Below are 22,678 nucleotides of genomic sequence, written 5' to 3' on the forward strand. Positions count from 1 at the left end.
CAATATTTGAACTAATTGTGAATGAAATTGTTATTATTTTTTGTTACCTTTTAAAATAATAGTGTTTTAGTTGTTTGTAGTTCATAAACAGTTATGCATCTTTAGGATTGTTGTGTTTAAAAAATAATTTTTTTCTTCTGAAAAAAATGCTAGAACACCAAAATCCCTATTTCACACTACCCTTCTAAAATATACATTAATTTTCAAGTGACCCATGTGCTCCCATGGACCATTCAGGGCACTCGAGGAGAAAGTCCATAGACGTGTAGATATGTGTTTGGCTATAGGTTCATTAAAAGGCTACTGTGTTTTGTTCTGTTATGTAAACGTTAGGCAAATGTTAACGTTTGAATACTACCTATTATAAAGAAAGTGAGTGTAAGGGGGCACTATTCAATATTTTATAATTGCTGATAGGACTCAACGTCATTAACTAATCCTTGGAGATCAGGCCGAAAAGAATATTCATGTAGAACAATTAGAGGCAGCAAACTAAAATGAAATGTGTACACAGCTGATAACATGAGGAAATAATTGAATGGATAATTTAATCAACTAAGGTCCAAATATTTTAGAACAGAATGTCATTAGCAAATATCTAAATGAAATTTGTAATAGGCATGCCTTTTCATTTAATTCAAATATTATTTCATCTAATCATTTTATGCTTGTGATAGTGGCTCATTTTTATATAATTGCTGAATAAACCTCTGTGCAAACATACCTGCTCCAACTCACAAAAAAAGTTCAATGACTTTAAGCTCTATCAGATATAATGATCGTGTTTTAAGTCCATCTAGATCTGACTGCTGCTTTGTGTGGAATACCCTGCAACCACCAGTCAATGCACACATTTTTTGTTTGTTTGTTTTTTGAAGTTTTATATAGTGCCAACTTGTCCCAAGCGCGTTCGAGTGCCTTTCATGAGGACCAGATTACATTGCACAAGATCAGCGTTTTATGTGTATCAGGCATGGGGAGATTAAGGGATTTGCTCAGAATCACAGGATGCTGACCTTCCCTGGGACTCCGACCTGGTCCCTCAGTGCCAAGGTCAGCAGCTCTGGCTGTTATGCCACCTCTCATCCTTTATGCACAACACAAAGGCACCCACAGTACTGGGGTGCGGCAAGCTGCATGCTGCTTTGTGTTAGTTATATCACCCATCTGTTCAAACAACCCACATTAAGACAGATCCTTATAGTTGGCTGCAACACAACCAACCAATGGTCAAGCAAACTGTACCCAGCGAGTTGTGCATGTTGGGAGAGGTAGAGAAGGCCCCTTAACCATCATAAAATTATCTGAAACATGCATCATACGTCTGCATTTCTTTCTATTAAGAAACTATTGGGTGTTCTTCATTTTCTCATCCCTTCTTGCTGGAATCTATAAAGATGGTACACAAGATGAAAATCCTGAGGGAAAAAAAAAATTGTCTACTGGAACTGTATGTCAAGAGCGACCAAAGCCAGGAGACAAGAATGTGACCCCCCCTCCTGAAATTTGACCTTCATGCACTAGGAAATTATAACGTTTTTTAGAGAGGGATGTATATGTTTATATAGATTTCCACATATAACACTCTGAACATAGTTGTTTACTTTAAGCAAGTGTTAGACCTGGCACCATTGGCGTGGGTCTTCCTTCCATTTTTTTGCTGTTGCCTCCTGTGTTTTTGCTATGTTTTTGCTGGTCTAGATGCTTTGGGCACTTTGCCACTGCCATTCAGTGCCAAAGTTCAAGTGCTCCCTATTGTAAATTGTTGTAATGGATTATCAACTTCATGATTGGCTTATGTGATTTACTTGTCAGATCCTAGTACAGTGCACCATGTGTGCCCAAGGCCTGTAAATCAAGTGCTGCTGGTGGGCTTGCAGCACTGGTTGTGCCACCCACAGAATCAGCTTGCTAAATATGGCTCAGGCCTGCCATTGAAGAGCCTGTGTGCAGTCTGGGACTGCCATGTCGACTTGGCAAGTGCACACGCTTGCCAGTCCCTAAACCTTCCCTTTTCTACATATAAGTCACCCCTAAGGTAGGCCCAAGAGCAGGGTGCATTGTATGTGTAAAAGGTAGTACATGCCCTGATGTGTGTGGCCTGTCCTGATAGTGAATTACTGTTGCTGTTAGGGGTTGGCCTGCAATGGTTACTTTATTGCCAAGGAAAGGAGAAAAGGAACTTTGTGTGAACTTTTACTATTTTGAGGAAGATCTCCAAGGGCTTGAAGCTGAGCTTGCCTCCTGTTCTGAAGTCTCAGGGACAGAAAGACTTCACCACCAGCTCCCCCTGAATTTCCCTGCTGGGAATTCCACCTGCAGTGAGGTGCCTCCTATTGTTTTGGGCCCTCTGGAGACTGCGTGTCACTGGGAGCTGGAAGCGCAATGCAACGAGGAAGAAGTGTGTTGCCTCCGAAGCAGTTGCCGTCGCATCGCCGAAGATGCGTGTCACCGTTGCAGCTATTCGCTAATCGTATCGCTGAAGAAGCGTGTGGCATCACCGGAGAAGTGTGCCGCCGCCGCTGAGGTTGCCGTTGCATCATCGGAGAAGCGTGTCGCAGGGCCTGTAGCACCTCCAAAGTTTATCGATTTCACCGCACTGCCGTCGGACATGCACTCATTGCATCCACGTTGTCGCATCGCATCAAAGATGTAATTTTGTCGCATCACACCAGATTGTCGCATCACATCGAGGCGCCATCTTGTCGCATCGTAAACGGAATGCGGTAAGAAACCAATGCATCACCTCCTCTCCGGTAAGGAACCTACGCAACCTCCCCTGTGCTGCAGTAAGGAACTGAAGCATCACCTCCCCGAAGCAAGGTGCCGACGCATCACCTTCGCTGCGACCCTTTTGTTTGTTTTGTGTGACACATCCAAGGTACTTTGAGAGTTAAGTGACGCTTTTACCATCTACATTGAACTAAGCTATTTCTACCATTTTAAAGTCATATTCTTGATAGTGTATTGTGGATTTTTGTCGTTTGGTCCTGTGTTAAGTCTATTAAAGATTACTTATTTTTCTAAACTGGTGTGGTGTCCATTTGTAGTGTTTTCACTGTATTACTGTATTTGTTCACAAATGTTTTACACACTGCCTCTGAGATAAGCCTGCCTGCTCGTGCGAAGCTACCAAGGGGGTGAGCAGGCGTTATTTTAGGTGTGTAGCCCCCTTACCCTGACAAGAAGCAAGGTACCTACCTCTGCCAACTACAGACCCCCATTTCTAACAGCAAGGTTATGGTAGGCTGGGGGCATGTAAAAGAGGAGTGGTTGCTGTAATAGTGACACAAACTAAATAATACCAAAGTCCTTTCAGGAAACCCCAATCAGCTTTACTTGATGGCGATAACTGTATGTTCATTTGAGCATCAGTTTTGTTTAAATAATATAAGTTACAGTTGTGTAATATGAACTATAATTATAAATATCGTTGAACTGACACTCATGTAGGGATGCCGTCTATACCAAGCTGGAATTAAAGATAAATTAACTCAAAAAGCGGCTGGACTGGTGTGGAAATTGAATTACCACACATGTATCATATTTGGCTAGTTCAAAGTCTTGCAGTATTACTGCATTTCATATGCAATAACACTGGTAAAAACATGCCTTGTTTGTGGGATCTCCACACAAATAGATGCTATAATCTGACATAGATTTAACATGTATTTCCCCGTTTATTTCAACATAGTTCTATGTGTGTGGTAACACGCCTGTTCTAAGTGTGGTAAAGCCAATATAGATTAGTAGTCTTTTCATTGATTTAGATGGCAATTCTAAATGAGGACTTGTGAATACTTTTAGGAGTTGATGTATGGAAAACACCTGGAAGAAATCCACATGATGAATTTCATAAAATACAACTTAAATGAGAGATGGAGGCATATCACCAAAACAGAAGAATTATTTATTTACAGCAAATCAAAGAAGGCAAGTACGGCTAGATAAAAGGAACAACTTTCTAACCAGCAGATAACATGAGGGAATATCCTCAGGTGGAGTTGTTGAATGTACATCCTAAAAAACTCAACTTAAACAAAGTAATCTGTATATAATTTCAGTAACTTCTCTTGCAGCAAAGTAACGTTGAAAATGCTGAATATGATCTAAGAAGCCACTGACTTCTTTAGTTCTGAATGTTAACTTTCCTCTCTTCCCTGTTGTTCCAACTCCTCTGATGAATAATTTAGGCAGAAATGTAAGGCACTTTAGAGTTTCAGTGTGGTGAGATCTTATTCCTTTAACATTTGCTGTTGGAGGACCTTTCTCTAGACCGGCACTCAATCAATGAATCAATCGTGTTGGCTGCTGTGTTGTGGTTTGGTCATTTAAACATCCAGGTCTTTAGTTCTTTCCTGAACTGCTGGAGTGTCAGTGCGGTCCTGGGGTGCAGGGGGAGGTTGTTCCATGCCTTGGTTGCCAGGTGCGGGAAGGGGTGTCCTATGCTGGTAGTGCGGAGGACCCAGGGGGTGTCTGCGTGGGAGAGGGAAGCAGATCAAAGGTGTCTGTTTGGTTGGTGTAAGGTCAGGAGTTTGTGATGTATGCTGGTCCTTTGTTGTGCAAGGCCTGGTAAACTACCTGAAGGATGATGATGCAGAGGTTTTGGACATGGTCTGTTGGGGTGAGGGGTGGGCCGAGTTCCGCAGGCCACCATACAATGTTCCATGGCAAGTTGTTGCTCCCAACGATGAATACTTCTGTCTTCTCACTGTTGAGTTTGAGACATTTGTGCTTCATCCAGTTTGTGACGTTCATCATGTATATGTGGAAATCAGCTTTGGTGGTGGAGGTGTCTACGGACAGTGAGAGGATGAGCCGTGGGTCGTCATTGCAGGAGATGAAGTTGAGTCCGTGCGATCTGAAGGTGCCAGTCACGGGGGTCATGTAGGTGTTGAAGAGGGTGCGGTCAGGGAAAATTACTAGGGAACTCCACAGATGATCTTCTCGGACTAAGAGGTGAACAGGGGGAGGCAGATCCTTTGGGTTCTAATGGTGAGGTATGTGGCAATACATTTGAGGGCTTCTCCCTGAATTCTGGTGTGGTGGATTCTGTTGATCAGGGTGTGAGGTGAGACTTTGTCAAAGGCTGCAGACAGGGGAGGATGAGAGCTGCTTCCCTAGAGGGCTCTGATGTCATTGGTGGCTGCGATCAGGGCTGTCTCAGTGCTGTGGTTAGCTTGAAATCTGGATTGGGAGGGGTTCAGGAGGTTGTGCTCTTCTTGGTGTTGGTTGAGTTGCTGGTTGATTGCTTTCCCAAGGACTTTTGCTGATTAGTGGAGCAGAGGGGTGGGCTGGTCGTTCTTTAGTTCGGCTGTGTAGGCATGTGTTTTTTTTAGGAGAGGGCTCATTTCAGCATCTTCTAGTCCTCAGGAAAGAACGCCGCGGTGACGGAGGATTTCAGAAACGTCCTGAGCTCGTCGTCGATTGTCTTGCTTAAGAGGTTGAAGGCATGGTGGGGGCAGGGTCTGTGGGGTGCTCCCAAGTGCCTGGAGTTCATGATGAAGATAGTATCTTGCATAGTGAGGGGGTTCCAGTGGGTGAGCATATGTTCTGGTTTGCGTTTGTGGGTGTGAACTGGTTGATGCTGTCAGCAGGAGAGGGTTGGCATTTGAAGTTTTCGTAGATGGTTCAGATCTTGTTGTGGAAGTAGTCAGCAAGGTTGTCACACAGTTACTCAGAGGTTGTAATGTCATTCTCAATAGCTGTGTTGCATTGGTGAACTCCTTCATAATGGTGAAGAGTTCCTTGCTGTGGTTTGAGCTGGCTTCAATGCGGTCTGCTAGGGCATTGGACGTTTTCTGAGGGCAGTCTTGGTCGGCATGGTGGGTGTGGTCGTGTTAGCGGTGTCTCTAGTGTTGTTGGCTGCTTCGGTGCTGCAGATGAAGTGGTAATGCTGGAAGGAGAATGGCCTACCGGTTGTGCGTGGGGATTTGCGGCAGCAGTAGGTGTTGGTGAGGCCGGGCTCCTCGCTCAGAGGTCTGAGGTGGTGTAGCTTGGTAGGGTGGAAGGGCAAGGGGTCCTGATGATGGGCATGATCGAGACGCAAATGAGTTCAGATGGGCTTGCCTTAGGAGAGGCACACCTGCTGTGCAACTGCCTCCACAAGTAGTCCTGAGAGGTGGGTGGGGCAGGCAGGTAGGCGGGTGGGTGGCTGTAAGGTGGTAAACCAGTTGGAGAAAGAAAACGGCAGGAGCGGGGTAGTGACTACTAGATGAACCAACCAACTACAAAGAAAAAAGCATAGGAAACCACAGAACAAAATAAGCCAGTTCAAAAATAAAGAGCTACAGACACAATTAAATTAAATTAACAAGTCAACCAGACTGCAGTCACCCAACAGCAGGACTGAAAAAGTGGCCTCCAGGGCTGTGTATGAAGGCACAGTCCCATGGAGCTGGGTAGCGACAGCAGGGGGAGCAGCACACTAGACCAGAAGGTCAAGGTTTACTCATTGGGGCCTGGGAGGTGGGAGGGGCTGGCAGGGAGGACGGAGAGTGGGAAAATCAGCAGGAGTGGGGAAATGGTGGGAGCAGGTCAGTGACTACCAGATGAACCAATTAACTAGAATGAATAAAGCAGAAGAAACCCCAAAACCAAAAAAAACCAGATAAAGTGCCAGAGACTTAATTCCCACTCTTGAATTAAATCACCAGGATAAGTAAATTAAATGTGCCAATTGGGTATAAGCCAATCTAACATGGAGAGAGCATGATCACTTTAGCCCCGGTTATCAGTAGTAAAGTGCCCAGGGTCCGAAGGCCAACAAAAACGAATTCGGCAAAAAGTAGGAGGAGGAAGGCACAACGTTTGGGAATGACCCTGCAGAAAGGGTCAGGTCCAACTGTGCATGATTTTCCTTTTGCTGAACCAGAGAGTGATTTCCGATTGCAGGTTTGTGCACAGAAACTGCAATAAATCATTTGGTGAGCAATGCAATCTGATAAATGTTTGTTTTGGCGTGAGTATTTTTTTTTCAGCAGCTGTGTTCTCAGAAAGACCTCTACTGTTTTGTTGGCTGAAGTCTCTGTCAGTCACACGTAACATTTCATCGCGCTGTATAATCGGAGTGCACCTGACTGCAGAGCAGCCAGCATGTGTGATATTCAATCTCAGCCTGGTGCAGACCGATCATAAAGTGCAAAAGCAACTGGAGGAGGGCTCCACTATTTCCACGGGTGAGTTTAAATCCCTCTATTAACCTTATTTTGGTGCATGAAATATTAAAACAACTTCAGCCAAAGCGTAAAGAGACATATTATGTTCCTTTTAGTGTAAGGTAAAATTAGCTCGCATTTGCTGTTTGTACATAGACATAGGTTTGCGGGCAGGTGGCATGGACAGTTTATCTACCACTCATAGTCTAACTTCTTACTTAAAGCTTTTTCAATTTAATGGACTGAGCGCTGTGTTATTAATCTTTACAACTATTACTTCTTGAAACAATTTCTCAGTCGTAACAGTAACAGCTTGTAAAACGATACTGCGCGTTTACGAGCTGTTTGTGCATGCTGCGATTTAATGTGATACTCTGCACGAGGAATGGTTGTCTGGGGGTGAATTCTGTTTGATTCAAACATTGCCAACAATGTCTACACACGGAGGAGGTCTTTCAGAGGGTGGGCGTCTTCCTTCGATTGGGAAATGTTAACTTTGCTGCTGTGAAACGCCACTGAAAGTGAGCCTCTCTGCCTGCCTCTGTCTAATACTAGGCAACTCTGTCGGTTGCAAAGCCTTTGGGTATAAAATGACTAGGGTTTCATGTTTGTTTTTTAAAAGGTTTTTTCTTTTAAGCTCTTGCTTACTTGCTTATGCCAATTGCAGAGGCTCTTCAGATTTCACAGAACATCTTTATCCGTTTGCTGGAAACGGACGCTTATGTTGTCATGTTTTTTCCTTCATATTGTTAATGTAAGGTTGCTTTTTGGGAGTCGAAGAGACACACCTCCTTTATATATTTTCAGCTTTTATCATATCTGACGGCTTTGTGCACCATTTATTTTTTAACGTGATTTTTTTCTGTAACTATGTAATGTATCGGAAGCTAGCTGTGCTTTGTATGAGTGCCATGCATGATGATGGGTGGCACCAAAATGCCAATTTGCCTTTTGGTGTTACACAATTACATTACTGATATTTACAATTTCACGTATTTAACATTTTGGGCAAAGAGAGACCCGTTCATAAACCACCATGTTTTACTGAAACACCTAAGTGAAGATTCTACCTTTGGTCCCCACGTTCCAAGATTTACAACCAAGCCACTACATCAAACCTCCTCGGTTTCCCAAAGTTTGTTTTTTAAGTGAAAAATTCTATAATTTTTTAGCGTGAGAAGACTTATTTCTGGGCTCCTTGCTGGTTTTGTATTGATCCCAGTCAACTTCCTATAGAAAGAGACCCAGAGCTATCATTTGTCTATTTTCTGTGCATCTGCTCAGACAATCCAGACATTTCATTGAGGGGATGACTTCGCAACACTGCATTATACAAGCCCACTGATTCTATAATTTACTTGGTGACTTATAGCAGTAGCATAGAAAAAATGCCATGCGCCTTGGTGCAAGCAAGGGAAGTGGCCCCTTTGATTGGTGTTGTGGCAGTAAATGGAGCAATTTTCAGGGCTCAGTAGGCCCTCGGGGCTCCAGGCCTGGTGCCACTGCACCTGCTACACCAGTGGTTGCAACGCCCCTGACTTTTAGCGGACAACAAGAGCACACTGATTTGGGGGCTTGTCTTGTAGATAGGTTTGGTGTTTAAAGCCCTGAAATAAAAAAAAACAAACAAGAGACGACCTCGCAGTACAGAGCATATTAGACTGCAGGAAACTGCACTTGTTTTAATGATTTAGTGTGTCTGAAGAATAACCTTTGACCCTCAAGTTAACTGATGTTTGAAAATGTTACTCTACCGGAAAGTTGCTAAGCTTTCCAACTTCGAGAAATCATTTGCTGTGCAAGACAACACATGCAAAATAAATGTGGGTGGGGTGAGCTTGTATGATTTTCTCACTTAAACCTGCTTAGGATCTCATCTCACTGAAATTCTTGATGCTTGCCCCAGATATTGTGTTGCAAACACGAGGAGAAATTGAGGCAAATAATGTGGAAATAGTGGTAAATTTGGACCTGGACTTGCCCAATCCCCTGGAAATGCCTCGTTACTCAGGGGATTCTCAGGGTTCATCGTGTAGTTCTCACAGTTAAGAGGACCATCAGTACTGTAAACTCTGGGATTGCGGAATGAACCCCGCTTGCCCCCACTGCACGAAAGCTCTTTCTATCACCTCTTTTCCACCTAGTAGTATAATAACTGGCGACATCACAGGAAATCATATCGTGTTACCACAGATTTCAATAACTTCAGAGGACCATTCATTTTAATGGGTGATAGTGATAGTGGTCATCACTAATACTGTGCCTTGAGAAATGCCAGTAACAATTCTATGAGTTGTAAAGTGAATCTGTGCCACAGAGAAGTGTTATAATACCAGATGTTAATATCAACAAGCAATATGGCATCCTCTACATCACCTCACACTAATTTTCAAGATATATATATATATAATTAATATGAATAACTCCACCTATATTTGGCTTGCAAGCAGTAGATGTGGTGGTTAGCTCAGTGCTGTGGATGCAATGATATTGTCATAAGATATATCACCAGCGATAAAGGGGGGGAACCCACAGATATATTTCTGTAATTGACGGCATCATTTTTCCTTCCATTTGAGGCACCATATATTAATTGCAGGAACTAAAAAAGTATGTCTTGAAAACATATGCAATATATATATATATATATATATTTTTTTTTAAACCTTTATTGTGCAGAAAGCGCTCACAGATACGGGCCTACAACCCATCGGGCCGGCCACCACAATAAAAGAAACATAGCAGGCAATACAGAAGCTCCCACAGGACATCACAGCAATCCATACGAGAAATGCAATATATTTTTACTGCATTGGGTGTCAGTCGGTGATAACTTTATTTGATTCAAAGAAAAGAATCATAAAAGTATACAGTTTACAAAGTCACAAATAGTATTTCTTTTCCAAATATACAAAACACACAGTTCCAGCAGAATAAACAAAACAGGATACAGCTAACCATATTCATATATTTGTCCTTAAAATTTACATTAAAAACAATATAAAATCACAGTTGTACCAGATTTCATTTTATAATCTCAATCACATCCCTAAACGGCTGATGTGGAGATATGGGGTGCACTGTGCATTATCAAAAGCGACATTCTGACAAGTTAATAAACAAAAGTGCACTGTGCATTATCGGGAAACGGCTTCGTTAGTACATTGTATGGTAGCTGAAGAACCTCTCACACTAACCATATTAAATTTTGCGGAACCCTAGTAAAATTTAATACATTGTCGCTAGGAGTTTTCAAAGCCAGAATTTCTTATAAAATCGAGAACAAATTATCCCTTACAAAGCTTATAAATAAGTATAAAGTACACTATATATTTTCAAGAGTTGATCACCACATTATTTAAACGGGTTGGCCTCTCACGACCTCCCCACTCAAATATGTGGGACAACTGGCGTGACTTTATTGCATTATAGCTAAAAAATGTAATCCAAATCATCATTTCTAATTATTTTCAATGATTTTCAGTAATAGAATCAAAATATCAGTAGCGATTCCTAATAAAAATTGCTGCTCTAATAAAGCTGAGCATAGAACTACATATAACAGCAGTTGATAATGATCTTAAATGCTCAAAGCCTTCCCTAAAGTTACAGGGTCTAATGTCCCTTAGGAGGGGTTTAATAAAGCGATCACACGGGGCTTTATAAAGTGTACAAAAAAGCACAAAGTGCAATGTGCATTGTTGAGCTTCATTATCGCATGGGCAAGGGGGTAGTCTCTCACACCAACCTCCTTGCTTTGGGAAAGCCACTATTAAGTGCAGTGCATTTAGCCGTAATCTATTTAGGTAAAAACACCATTGCGTATGTAAAGTAAAAGATAAATAAAATTGTTGCTGGGGTATAGCTGTTTGGTATGAAGAATGATTTTCATGTTTGGACCAACCTAATGTAGTACGATATGCATTCTTAATCACCATTTTTGTACCTGGTTTAATCAGAGGTGTGTTATCATAGAAATCAGCAAGACCAATTTTTCCAAAGTTTCCTTTTCATAACAAAACCAGGGAATTTTAGAGGCGTTTTCCAAATGTATGCAGTCTTTCAAAATTTCTTTTGAGAACCATATTTTCCCCCACAAAAGAAGTGGGGAGACGTGAATATTGTCACTCACGAAGTCTAGGCCTACCTCGGAGTGGCAAAAAATATTTGGAGAACTAATTGGCACTGATAATAGTCGTTTTAAGAACTTGTTGGATGTCATAATCTTGCACCCTACGTTTTTCTGTTTATAAAAATGCATAGAAAAAGTTACGAGAAAAATTAAGAATTTTGACGACAAAACTTGTTTCGGTTAGTTGCTATTCAGTAATCAGGCCAGCTCATGCGGAGGTGCTATTGTGGTTAGCTTTAGAAATCACTTGATATAACAAGTGCCAATGGAAACGCCACCAGTAATTTTTCTTGACTTATCTGAAGTGTTAGATATCAAGGACAATTGATTACTGTGCATATAACATTTGTGTTCTAGGCAAGGCAATGTTATGGCATATTCGTATTTACAAGCACATACGCATAGTTAAATGGGAATTTTGAATATGGTTATTGGCTATTATGGGAAGTAATACGTTTATTCAAATGTGAATCCCAGCTACATTTTAAATGATACAAAATGGATGTTAAAATATCTATTTAGGAAATGGTCCTTGAACCCTTCATATAGTTTCAATTAATAACAAAACTGAAAATCCTAATGACGTAGAAAGACATCTTTCATTGTAGACACTTAATTGGCAAAGTAATGCTCTTAGTACAAATGATGCTTTAACTTTATTGGTTGTAAGAATACCTTAAGCTTTTTATTGACCACAATCAGATAATGAATCCTTGTGCTAACCATGCCAAAACTGGCACATATAATTAATGAATAAGAAAGGTACAGCCACTTATCTACCAAAGGCACTGTGTTATAGCGCTTGGTGTAACCAGGGATATTTGAATAACACTAGACATTGCTAATCAAAAGTTACTGGTTTCAAGAGCTTACTTCTGTGGTTGACTTATTCCTCCTAACTAAACTACAACATGCTTTGAAATCCACATTCATTAATGAATAGATAATGCCAATGCAGATGGTCTCATTAGGGGGGACAGCCCATTTCAGTATTGGGAGCATATATATGGGAAACCTTAGACTTTCAGATGAAAGATGATAGTTATGCAAGGGGAAGGATTGTCAAGCTTTGCAAGAAGGGTTGCTACTCCGTTGAGAATCCTGCTCCTTCTGGTCCCTCTATGTCAATCAGAATGGGCATATGTAGATGGAGCATAGAACCAGATGGGACAAGATGGAGGGGAGCAAGAAAGAGAGAGCGTGAGAGAGAGACTGGGGGTGCTCATGTGCTTCGGATCTTTAGGAATGGAAGAGCGAGGCCAGTAAGATCAGGAAACCTGACACTAAGCACACAAACGAAGGCATAAATATCACCGCCTGCAAACGCAAATGCCACTGGTACATGATGGTAATGGATCCTACTGGACTTTGTGGCAGAAGGGGCTGTAATGAGCCTGAGACCGACCTTGATACAGATACCAAACCCCAGGACACCACAGAATTTGTAATACTTGGATGGCAGAGAACAAGCTATTCAGGTAACAGACCTGCATAACCCCAGTGCTCAAAATACTCATATAGGAATAAAACAAGAACAGTGCAGAGAATGAACACTGTAACAAACTGTTGAAGCAGAACGTTATACAACTATCTCAAAGGTTGCCAGGCAGTGACTGCATGCAAACCTCGGCATATGAATCCCTCTGCCTAACAAGCCCTGGAAATAGTGACTCTAACCCGAAAGTGAGTACGCTTTAAGGTTAGCGGGCTTGTTCTCCTTCCAAGTTTCCACCAACTTGTTCCCCATTTCTTCCAGGCAAGATTTAACCCTTGCCTTCTCTTGGGGCTTGTAGTCCTCGTTGTTGTAGCTTGTTCCCTGATTTAGAATTTCCCAGATGTCACGCTGAATTTCTTTCCGAACCTTTTAAGGATCTCCTTGTCCTCATTCTGACAAGGAGGATGAAAGCTACTCACTGTACAAAGGATGTTTTTAAATAACTGCAGGTTTTGGCTTCACATTTAAGCCTGACGTTTGCCAATATTGACGTGTGCTCCAAAGTTGCACCAACTCAATATGTGTTGGTATTCAAAAGTTGAATATTATAATATTAGACTTTGGTAATACCATAGATTAGCAGGAATCAGCTGCAGCACTTAACCAATCCTACTCAAATCCTAGCGCTTATGCCTCTAGCATCACTATGGACATTACGAACTTAAAAGATACAGTAACACTTAAGGTCACATTCGCATGTTGCCAAGCAATTCCAGTCATCTCTGCTTCAGCATACCTTCACGTACATTCCTCTAGTGGGAATTTAAGGGGGGGCGGTGTGTGTTTCAAAAGAACTTACCCTGTCGCTGTTTCAGACATACTAATCATGGTCTATTGTTGATACTGGTAGTGATGGTGGGTGATGCCTTGGGAGAATTGAAGAAGGTTTCCAATGCTTTATTATAACATATCCTACATTCTTTTAATTTATTTTTTGTTTTTACAAAGTACAAGTTTCTTCAGAGCATCATTTACGTTTTACAAATACAGAAATACAAAAAGCTCTCATTTAAACAACAAAACACAGCACCCAAAACACAAACAAGAGGCAGAGAAAGGTTAGTCTTTCTAAACATAATGGGACATCTTAAACTGTAAGAAAGAGGGTGACTGATAATGTAGTTCTGTAATCCACAGAAAAATGGTTCCACAATTAGAACACACTACCAGTAAAGGTTTAGTTTATTATCTTTAGAGCTGAAGCTAGCCCCTGTCTTCAAGATCCTGGATTTATTTAGGATCTTTCATTTTTCAACCTTCTAGATGGCACACTAACCAGAATTACTTTGAATATGGTGATTACATTCACTGCAGCGGTATCAGAGCAGATGTGATTTGATTGAGTCTCCTGTCTCCAAAACAAAACCCTGAATGCAGCGGTTCAATGATGGAGTTGGGAAGGTCACCTAACTCTACATTCTCAAAGTTAATTGTTGAGCTAGTATGAGCTTGACACATTGACCAAAAAAAGTCTAATTCCCCTAAAAACTTTGATGAATGACCAGGGAGGGAGCATGGAAAGCAAAAAGGATAGCAAATTCTGGGTGGGAGAAGGAATAGGTCTCCTTACAATTAACTAATAATTTATGTAATTGTATGTTTTCAGAAGAAAATAAAAATTGATTGTCAACAGTGTTTGCACTAAGTTGAAGCCCTTATCAAATTTGATTTTTTTGTACAATACACAAAGCACTTTACCACTAGGATTCAACTTGATTCCTCCCATGCTGAGGGTGGCAGCATGTTTCTGAAAGCAACATGATACTGAGCGTCTTCTTATTAGCCTTGAGGAAGGCATGAAATAACACATTAGGGATTGCTTAAAGTTTTAAACCTGGATGTTTTTTTTATTTCTAAGGACTTGATGAAGCTCCTCCGTATCCATTAAAAAAAAACTATGTTTTAATGTGACACCTTGGTCAATATTATCTTGGCATGCAGATTAGCATCGCAAACATGAAACATATAATGAGGCCTCCAAATGGCAAGAGAATTTACCTGTTTAATAAGTCAGTAATATCCTTTGAAACTGATAAATGTAAGGCATTTTCCCTATATGTTTAAGGATTTGCTGTTGTTTCTATTAGATTATACTTCTGGTTGGTTTGAAAGGTTTCCACTGCATTCAATTTCATACAGGAATTTTAGGGAGGAGACAGCAGTAAAACAAAAAGAGTAAAACAGTCCTCGGAACAAGCAGCTCTTATTGTTACTCAGTTTTCTGTAAGAAGAAATAGGTTTGAAATAATACTGCATGGAAATATATTAATGATATGTTCAGGCACAATTTAGAATTAGAATCACTTATTAATTGCATAGTTACTTGAAACCTTTGCAATAAAATACATCATAAAACCCAAAATGCAATTTCTGTGATAATTACTAATGTCCTTCTAACATTGGGTTACTCCTTGATGACACCCCATACATAAAATGAACAGACCCCATACAAAAAACAAGCAGTAAAACAAGTTAAAATGAAATGGCACTAATGATAACATTAATAAAACTCAACTGTACAGTTGTGTTCCACAAGCAATAGGTTTCTGACAGATTAGAACTAAAGCCCAAGGGGTGCAGCCAATTGTTGTTAGGCACCTATTCAGAAAAGTAAAGAGGCTAGGGACTAAACATCAGCCAGAGTGATAAAGTGCAATGTGCAAAGCCAGAAGAAGTGACACCAAGGTGCAGACCGGGCAATAAGCGGGAGTCAGGCCTCTAAAGCTCGCCCTCACACAGTAACCAGGACAAAGCAGACACTTCATCACGTTATCAGCAGAAACAGTGCAGACAGTTGGTTTAGTGCTTGACCCATCAGGGCAATCGTCAGGAAAGGTGCCTTTCTGTTCTAGCTTAATTCTTTGCTGGCACCCATGTAGCAAGGTAATTAGTTTTGCTGTGAGGTATCTTTCTTTCCATTTCTGTAAGAATCTTACAAAACAGCGGCCCAGCTGTGGGTCCCCTGGTTCAAAGCAGGCCAGCACTGCCTGCCTTCTCGTGCTTATGCCTCTTTGATTAAAGGGTGCTCTTAGCAACTGTCTCCTTTCACCCAATAGCGCTTCACAAGAGCATCCTAGGTTTTCCTTCCCAGAGCTGCATAAACGACAAGTGTCAGGTAAGTCTTCCCACTGTCAGTAGGGAAGATGAAACTTTGAGGGTCGCACCCCCAAAAGAAACCTCCGGAACCTCTCCTTAACAGAGGTTGGGCACCTGGTATTAAAATATTTTTGTGACGCATAAGTATTAAAATTATTTATTGCCATCCAGCTGTTGGCTCTACACGTCAGTGAGGCCATGTCTTCAGCAAGCGAGTTAGGTTGCCCCAAAGCTGTGTGAGCCCAGTAATGGTTAATGATTCCTGAAGATAGGACCTTGCCAGCAATAGGTCTCGATTCTGCAGCTCCTTCAAAAGTAAGCCCCCTGCCTGGCCAGGGTCTGCCAAACTCCAGCTGGTTCTGTGCTGGGGAAGCAAGCATGGGAGAGAAAAGATAATTTTATATGACTGCGCCATTATGCTGTCCAGAACTGTGGTGTCTCTACCTCTCAGTAGTTCACTTCCATGTGAAATCTTCGGTAGAAGCTGTACTTGTGCTACTTGAAGAAGGGGTACCAATGAAGGACCTGCCCATTTCTTTCTGGGGTCTTCGCGGGATACAAGAAGATCAAAGCCCTTCCTCTTAATAGCTTCTTTCTGGGCAGCGAAAGAGCAGTTTTTCTCAGTGATGACCCTATATATTTGTACTAATCTGTGTTTTCAATCTGAGTGCCTCCCCAGAACCATTTTGGAAGTCTTTTTTTAATTATTGTTATACGTCATGGTTTTGGTTTTCCTAAGATTGATGGTCAGGCTGCTGTCTGTAAAGTAGCTCATCATGATGTCGGGCAGCCGTTGCAGCCTCACCTGAGTGTGGCTGACCAAGACCACATCATCCGCGTATAAAAAGCAAGAAATTGCCATGTCCCCTTGTTTTTTTTCAGCATGAACTTTGGAAGATTGCAACTGCTGTGTCGGGTTAGCCAAAAAGAGATTGAAAAGGGTTTTGAGGTCCTGAAGCCCATTGCTGATGTCTTCCATGAATTGACCAACAATCATTATAGTGTCTGATGAGCAGGGAACTTGTTCTTGGTGGGCTTGGATGGCCATTCTGTTCTATCTTGCTGCTACGCTGAATAAGGGATATACACCCTCTTGGTTGTGAGCAGCATGTTTTTTATTTAATCCATTCCTCCTTTGTGTCTGCCTATACTTGGCATTGATTCTTATGTTCGAGGTCATCTCCATGCAAGAGAGCAGGTCGACTGTGCCTGCTAGCTGCTCCAATGCGGCAGGATCCATTACTGTTCTCATGATGCCACTGCTATTTGAAGTTAGGGTGAAACTGCACTTAACCACAGCGCTTATGGCACACACCACACCCATAATACTAGAGGTTGACTTCCCACTGCACCCCTCCTTGATTTGTGGTGGGCAGAAATGACTTTGGGGAGTTGGTGACTTGGAGCACGGTGTCCCCAGCCCTATTGTCTAGGCCCCTTGTGAATTTGAATTTTGTTAAAAATCAGTTATTAAATTGTTATGCCTCGTGGGGAGAGAGGATATCCTGTCTATGATATTGCTGCAAGAGCAGTTTGTTTGTGCAAATGCAGTGTCCGACTGTACTCTTTGATGAGTGAGTTTAGTTCCCCTAGTTTGTCATCTATCCCGACAACAAACACAGCCAGGGTGTTAATGAGGGGGAGCTGTATGTCCATCTTGTTTGATTGATACTGCAGAGCCTCAACAGATAGCTGCACCTTATTCAAGAGGGACACCCAGACACTGTCCATAGGCAGTGGCTTTCTCCGCTTGACTCTGTGTCTTTACCTTGAAGGCTGGACAGCCGGGCCACCCGGGGCGATTGTTGGAGATCCTGTGGATCGGTTGCCAGAATGTCCTCCCATTGTGTCATTCCTAGATAAGAGAGCGCCCCATAATCCTTCTCTTCTGCATCTTCGTGGGCAACCATGGTCTGGGTCCAAGTGCCCCTAGGGGGGCAGAAGGAATTCTGATTTTTGCCAGTTTACTGCATTGATGGGGTAGGCTGGGCTCACTGGCATCTTGGAAACCTCCCAGGCAAGGTTTGAGGCTCTCTAGGTCAAGGGGTTCCATGCTCCCCACTGGGTCATTGAGTGCGGGAAGTGCTTGCTTCTGTGGTCACGGGTGCTGTCAGGTAGAAGTCCAGGCCCAGCTAGTTGGGACAGGTGGTTCCTCATATGATTGTCTTCTGCCTCTGTTCAAGAGAGCAGGCTGGTGAGCCCATCTCCCCGAGCAGTGGGCCCTGCCCCCCTCCCTTAGAGGGGTCCTGATCTCGAGCGTGTTGTAGTGCCCTCTGCCCCTCAGGTGGCCCCAGCCTCAAGTGTGCCCTATCGGTCAAATTGGGACAAGCACGGGCAAAAAACTCTGGGCTTCCTTCTGGACACTGGCGACTTAGAAGATGAAGGTGGGGTTGAGGGCAGAGGGCATAAGTGACATGTCTTTGGAATCATGTCAGTAACGCTAGTAGTCACCGCTGGTAATAAGGAAGTCTGCAATCCCATGAGCCCTTTGTTGCTTGAAAATAAGGTCGAGTCTGCATCCTACAAAATGCTGAACTTGGTGTAGTTTTTGAGCTGGTTAATGCCAGCAGTGAGCTTCTTAGGGGTGGAGCCCATGGTGAACTTAATCGAGCAAGTCAAATGGCTTCCTGGCTTCTCTAACTTCTCCTCTGGGCCCAAGCCCATGAAGGTTATTAAGGGCTCCTCTGTGAGTCATGATTCAGACTTGGTCTTTGGTTTCACTTGTTTATTCTCCTGGCCGGGTGAGCTGCTGTGTCTGTCACGTTTTTCCCTTGAAGTCACTGTGTGGGTCACCCCCCTGGCTCTCCCCAACATCATGGGGATTATCTGATGTAAGCTTAGTAGTAGGCGCTGCCTCACCCCTGTCCATCTGATTACCCTGCTAACCAGATCGACAGGGGTAGGGACTCTAGTGTGCATGAATTTACAGTGGACTGAGAATGCCTCTGCCTTACAAGGTACGTGGAGGCCCCCCCTCCGGACTCATTAAGGAGGTTTCCAGGCAGAGTACTGTGCTTAGGAGGGCCCCTGGTCCCCGCTCTGACCCGCCGAGATGGTGAGTGGTGCGTGAAGCTCATGACTGTAATACTGTGCCATGTATCACGATCAGAGTACGGCTTCGTAGCCCTGACTGGAGTTTGGAAAAGGCAGGGCACAAGTCCTAAAAAAATAAGTGGGGGGACGCTGTCACCGGAAGTGACGTCACGACAGGAAGTGCCGTCACGAAAGGTGGCCCCAGAGAGGCCAAAAAGGTGAAGTCCAGCTGCTTGGCAGGGGGGACGGTGTCCACTCTGTAAAATAAGTGGGGGGACGCCGTCCACCCGTGTGGTACTCCGACTCGAGCCCTGGGAAAAGGTACGTGGGTGGACAAGCCCCTTATCGAAAGGCAGAGAGCAAAATACTTTGCTCCGATTTCCTAGTGAAGCCTCACCCCCTCTGCTGATCTCTTTATTGCTTGAGTTAGTAGCAGACAGGGGCACGAGCACGCTAATGTTTGTAGTGTTGGCTGGCTTGCAGGTGTGTTCAAATTGCTTCAATTCTGCATTGTTCCATCTGCAACTAAGGCTTGGAGGTCTGTTGCCTGGGGAGGGATGTGGAAGGGTGTGGAAGGGTGGGAGCATGCGCGGTTGCAAGCCGCCCCCATACCTAACTAGCCTGCTTCTGTGATTCAGGGATCAACCAACCAGCAGTGGAAACTATCCACACTGAGCTGCGCCTCCTTGGTCTGCACGCTGAAGCTTTAGTGAAGCAAGTGAGTGAGTGAGGCCTCCGGAGTCAAATACAGGTGAGGGATTGTAGCAGTGGGAGCAGCTTGGATGTGATGCGGGCAAGGAGTCGAGACATTGGGAAAGGGAAAGGAATAGGAGAAGCGGCTAGCAGCTGCAGGAAGACACTGGAGGGAAGGGGAAGGCGAGCAAGTTTTGGAGCTGCACTTCGTGGTGCACCCTACAGTGCTAGATTTCTGAGTTCTGACTCAGTACCTTCTCCCGCACTCCCATCTTACTTCACTTCACCACTGCTGATGTCCCCAAGTCCCCTGACGTCCTCACCTCGCTTTGCCTCACCACAGGGAGCGCCTCATAGTTTTTTCCCAACCTTAGTAGCCACAAAGCTACTGTGCTGCTTTTACCTTGCTGCTACTCGTCCTCAAACTCCGCCTACAGCGTAGCATAACATAGCAAATAGTAGCGTAGTCCAGGCAGGGGTTACTTAGTGCTCAGCTTTAGTAGTGCATAAATGAAAAGCATTATAACGACCTTTAACTACTCTTCATTTATTAAATAAAATGTGTACTTTAATGCAATAAAATTATATATTGTATGCAACAACCTAACATTACCTAGAATATGACACTCACATTGGCATATATTAAGATGTTCAAGTAAAAAAAAATGTTACTTGAAACAAAAATAAACTGCAAGCATGTGTACCTAATATCCTGGAACCCCATCAGTTCCTTTTTATAGAGTCGTCATGCACAGTAAATGAATAGTACTCAATTTATCATTGGTTGAAATGTCACAGAGCAGTTGTCATAAAAATAGAATACCAAAGCCATCAGAGCAAAATGCAGCAGAGCTGGCATGCAACTCTAGTGAGACATGTTCCTCTGTGATAGCACACAGTGTGAGGAGAGCACTACCTGGAAGCGTTAGTCTTCTCACCAGGGATCATGTGCCATTATGCATGCCGTCAATGTATGATAAATCGATTATTTGCACAGATAGAAAGTGATCTGAGCATTCCCACTCATCACTTCATGGAAACGGTACGAACATGGAGGAAAGGCATTTTTGTGGATAATCCATACTCTTGTTCTGGGTTTAGATTTCATGGACAAAATCCAAAAAGTAAATGTTCCCTTCAGGGCAGGAGACTTGGGCCAATTTTACTAACAGTGGATGACACGAATGACTTTAACCCAACTCCTCCAACAGGCCAACTCATTAACTGTATGGTGCTATTAAGTAAACAGTGTCAATGGCCATCGTTAATATATCAGTACCTTTCTAAATGTTATGTACAGTCAATGTTGCTTACATCAGTTGGATGTAACATTAACAACAAAGAATATATACTGGCTGCAGAAAGAAATTCAGTAAACACATAAACATGGCAGTTTACACACAATTTGATGATCACTGTGTAATTGTAGATGTAATGTAAATAACACTATTTTCTGTGGCCCTTGATTTGGGAACCTACCTTGGATTTCTTCCCTTTTCAACAATGCGCTCTGAAGGAGAGAGAGCCCACCGGGAAGCGAAGGTGAAGTAAAAAACTTTAATGAGATCCAGTTATAAGGGTTTGCCCTTGAAGCATTTTTAGGGTGATAACAGGGTGACAGTGTTATTTGCTGCAGCAATTAGAGAGGGGATATCACCAATTTAGTTTGTCTCTCTTGTTATTTTTAATGTTCAAATAAACACAGATTTCTCGTCCATCGACGCCAGCTTTTGAAAACAAGCATTTACAATGCAACGGTTTCGCATTTGGAAAAGTTAAAGCTATTGGCATTGTAAATGACAACATTTTTATTTATGTGTTGGCTTTGAAAACCTAAATAAATGGCATTGTCATTTACAAAGCCAATAGCCTAATCTCTCGCAAATGCGACACCTATTGCATTTGCACCCACACACACACACAAAACTGGATCACAAAAGGGAACAGAGGCACACACAAAACCGGGTCACAAGCAGGCAACAGAGGCACACACAAAACCGGGTCACAAGCAGGCAACAGAGGCACACACAAAACCGGGCCACAAGCAGGCAACAGAGGCACACACCAAACCGGGTAGCAAGCAGGCAACAGAGGCACACACAAAACCGAGGGGGCAGGGAAGCAGCTCTACTTGATAAGAATAAATCAGAGATCTGGCAACGATGGGCGTGATCATGGAGGGAATACCCAATCCACAAACAGGAGAGTAAGAAGCACTGCAACCAAATTTGCAAAGTAAGGAAAACATCAGAACCCATAAAATAAACGACAGGCTGACATTGTTTATGTAACCGCAGTCTAAATGAAGAAGTGTTTAAGTAAAATGTTTAATTAGTTAATACACAGGCCACATTATACATCTCTTATACACACAAGACATATGCCCTCCCAACTATTTTGCCTGTGGCTACCTTTTCAGCCTTGGTGGGATTCAAAAACTGGCCTGTGAGGTCTGGTGTCCCCCCGAAGTACAAGACTTCACTTCAAGCTATGGCTCCGGCTCAAGCTACCATTCTGATGCTCCTTTACATCTGGGCATCCCTCGGACCGGAACCACGCCAGCCGCAACTACAGCTCTGGTGCTTCCTAACCTACACCTGCAGCCGCCAGTGCAACTGGGAGTGGCGGCCTCTGCGAGACTCCCGGTAACTCGCCTCTGCGCACTGGTGCGGCGACTGTGATCTCGGCGCTGCTGTCCGGGATCCGGGCGCAGCGTGTGATCTCGGCGCATTTTATTTATTTTTTTGTTCGTGGTTGCAACGCAAACTGCAACACAGGGCTCGGAGAAATTAGGACCGGCCTGGCCTGTAAGGCAACATGCAACCACTGACTGCTTCTACCACACAGTACAAGAAACACAAAAGGCCGCTAAAAGATAAGAAACACGCGTGACCGGCGTTGCCGCTGTTCGGCTAATCTACAAATCCACGGACATAGTAAGGTAGCCGCCAGTGCAACTGCGCCAAACCGGGCGCTTTGACTTACAACTTTCTGTTGCCTGCAACTTAGCGGCGGGTGTTTATTGCCTGTCCTCTTGTGTTAACGCAGGAAAGCGCCTTACCACCAGAAAGC

General features: G+C 43.2%; 1 protein-coding gene across 4 annotated transcripts in view; it reads left to right on the plus strand.

The window, feature by feature from the left end:
- ZNF385B (zinc finger protein 385B) overlaps positions 1 to 22,678 on the plus strand; it is a 1,180,505-nt gene that overhangs the window by 588,866 nt on the left and 568,961 nt on the right. Inside the window, exon 1 of one of the 4 annotated variants that reach the window (XM_078681486.1) lies at positions 7,098 to 7,178. The exons of the other annotated variants lie outside the window; for them this stretch is intronic. The gene's annotated coding sequence lies outside the window, so the exon portion shown is untranslated. Of the gene's footprint in view, positions 1 to 7,097; positions 7,179 to 22,678 lie in introns of those variants that run through there. 4 annotated transcript variants of the gene reach the window in all.

This window comes from Lissotriton helveticus, chromosome 3_1 (genome assembly GCF_964261635.1).
Source record: "Lissotriton helveticus chromosome 3_1, aLisHel1.1, whole genome shotgun sequence".
Lineage (NCBI taxonomy): Eukaryota > Metazoa > Chordata > Amphibia > Caudata > Salamandridae > Lissotriton > Lissotriton helveticus.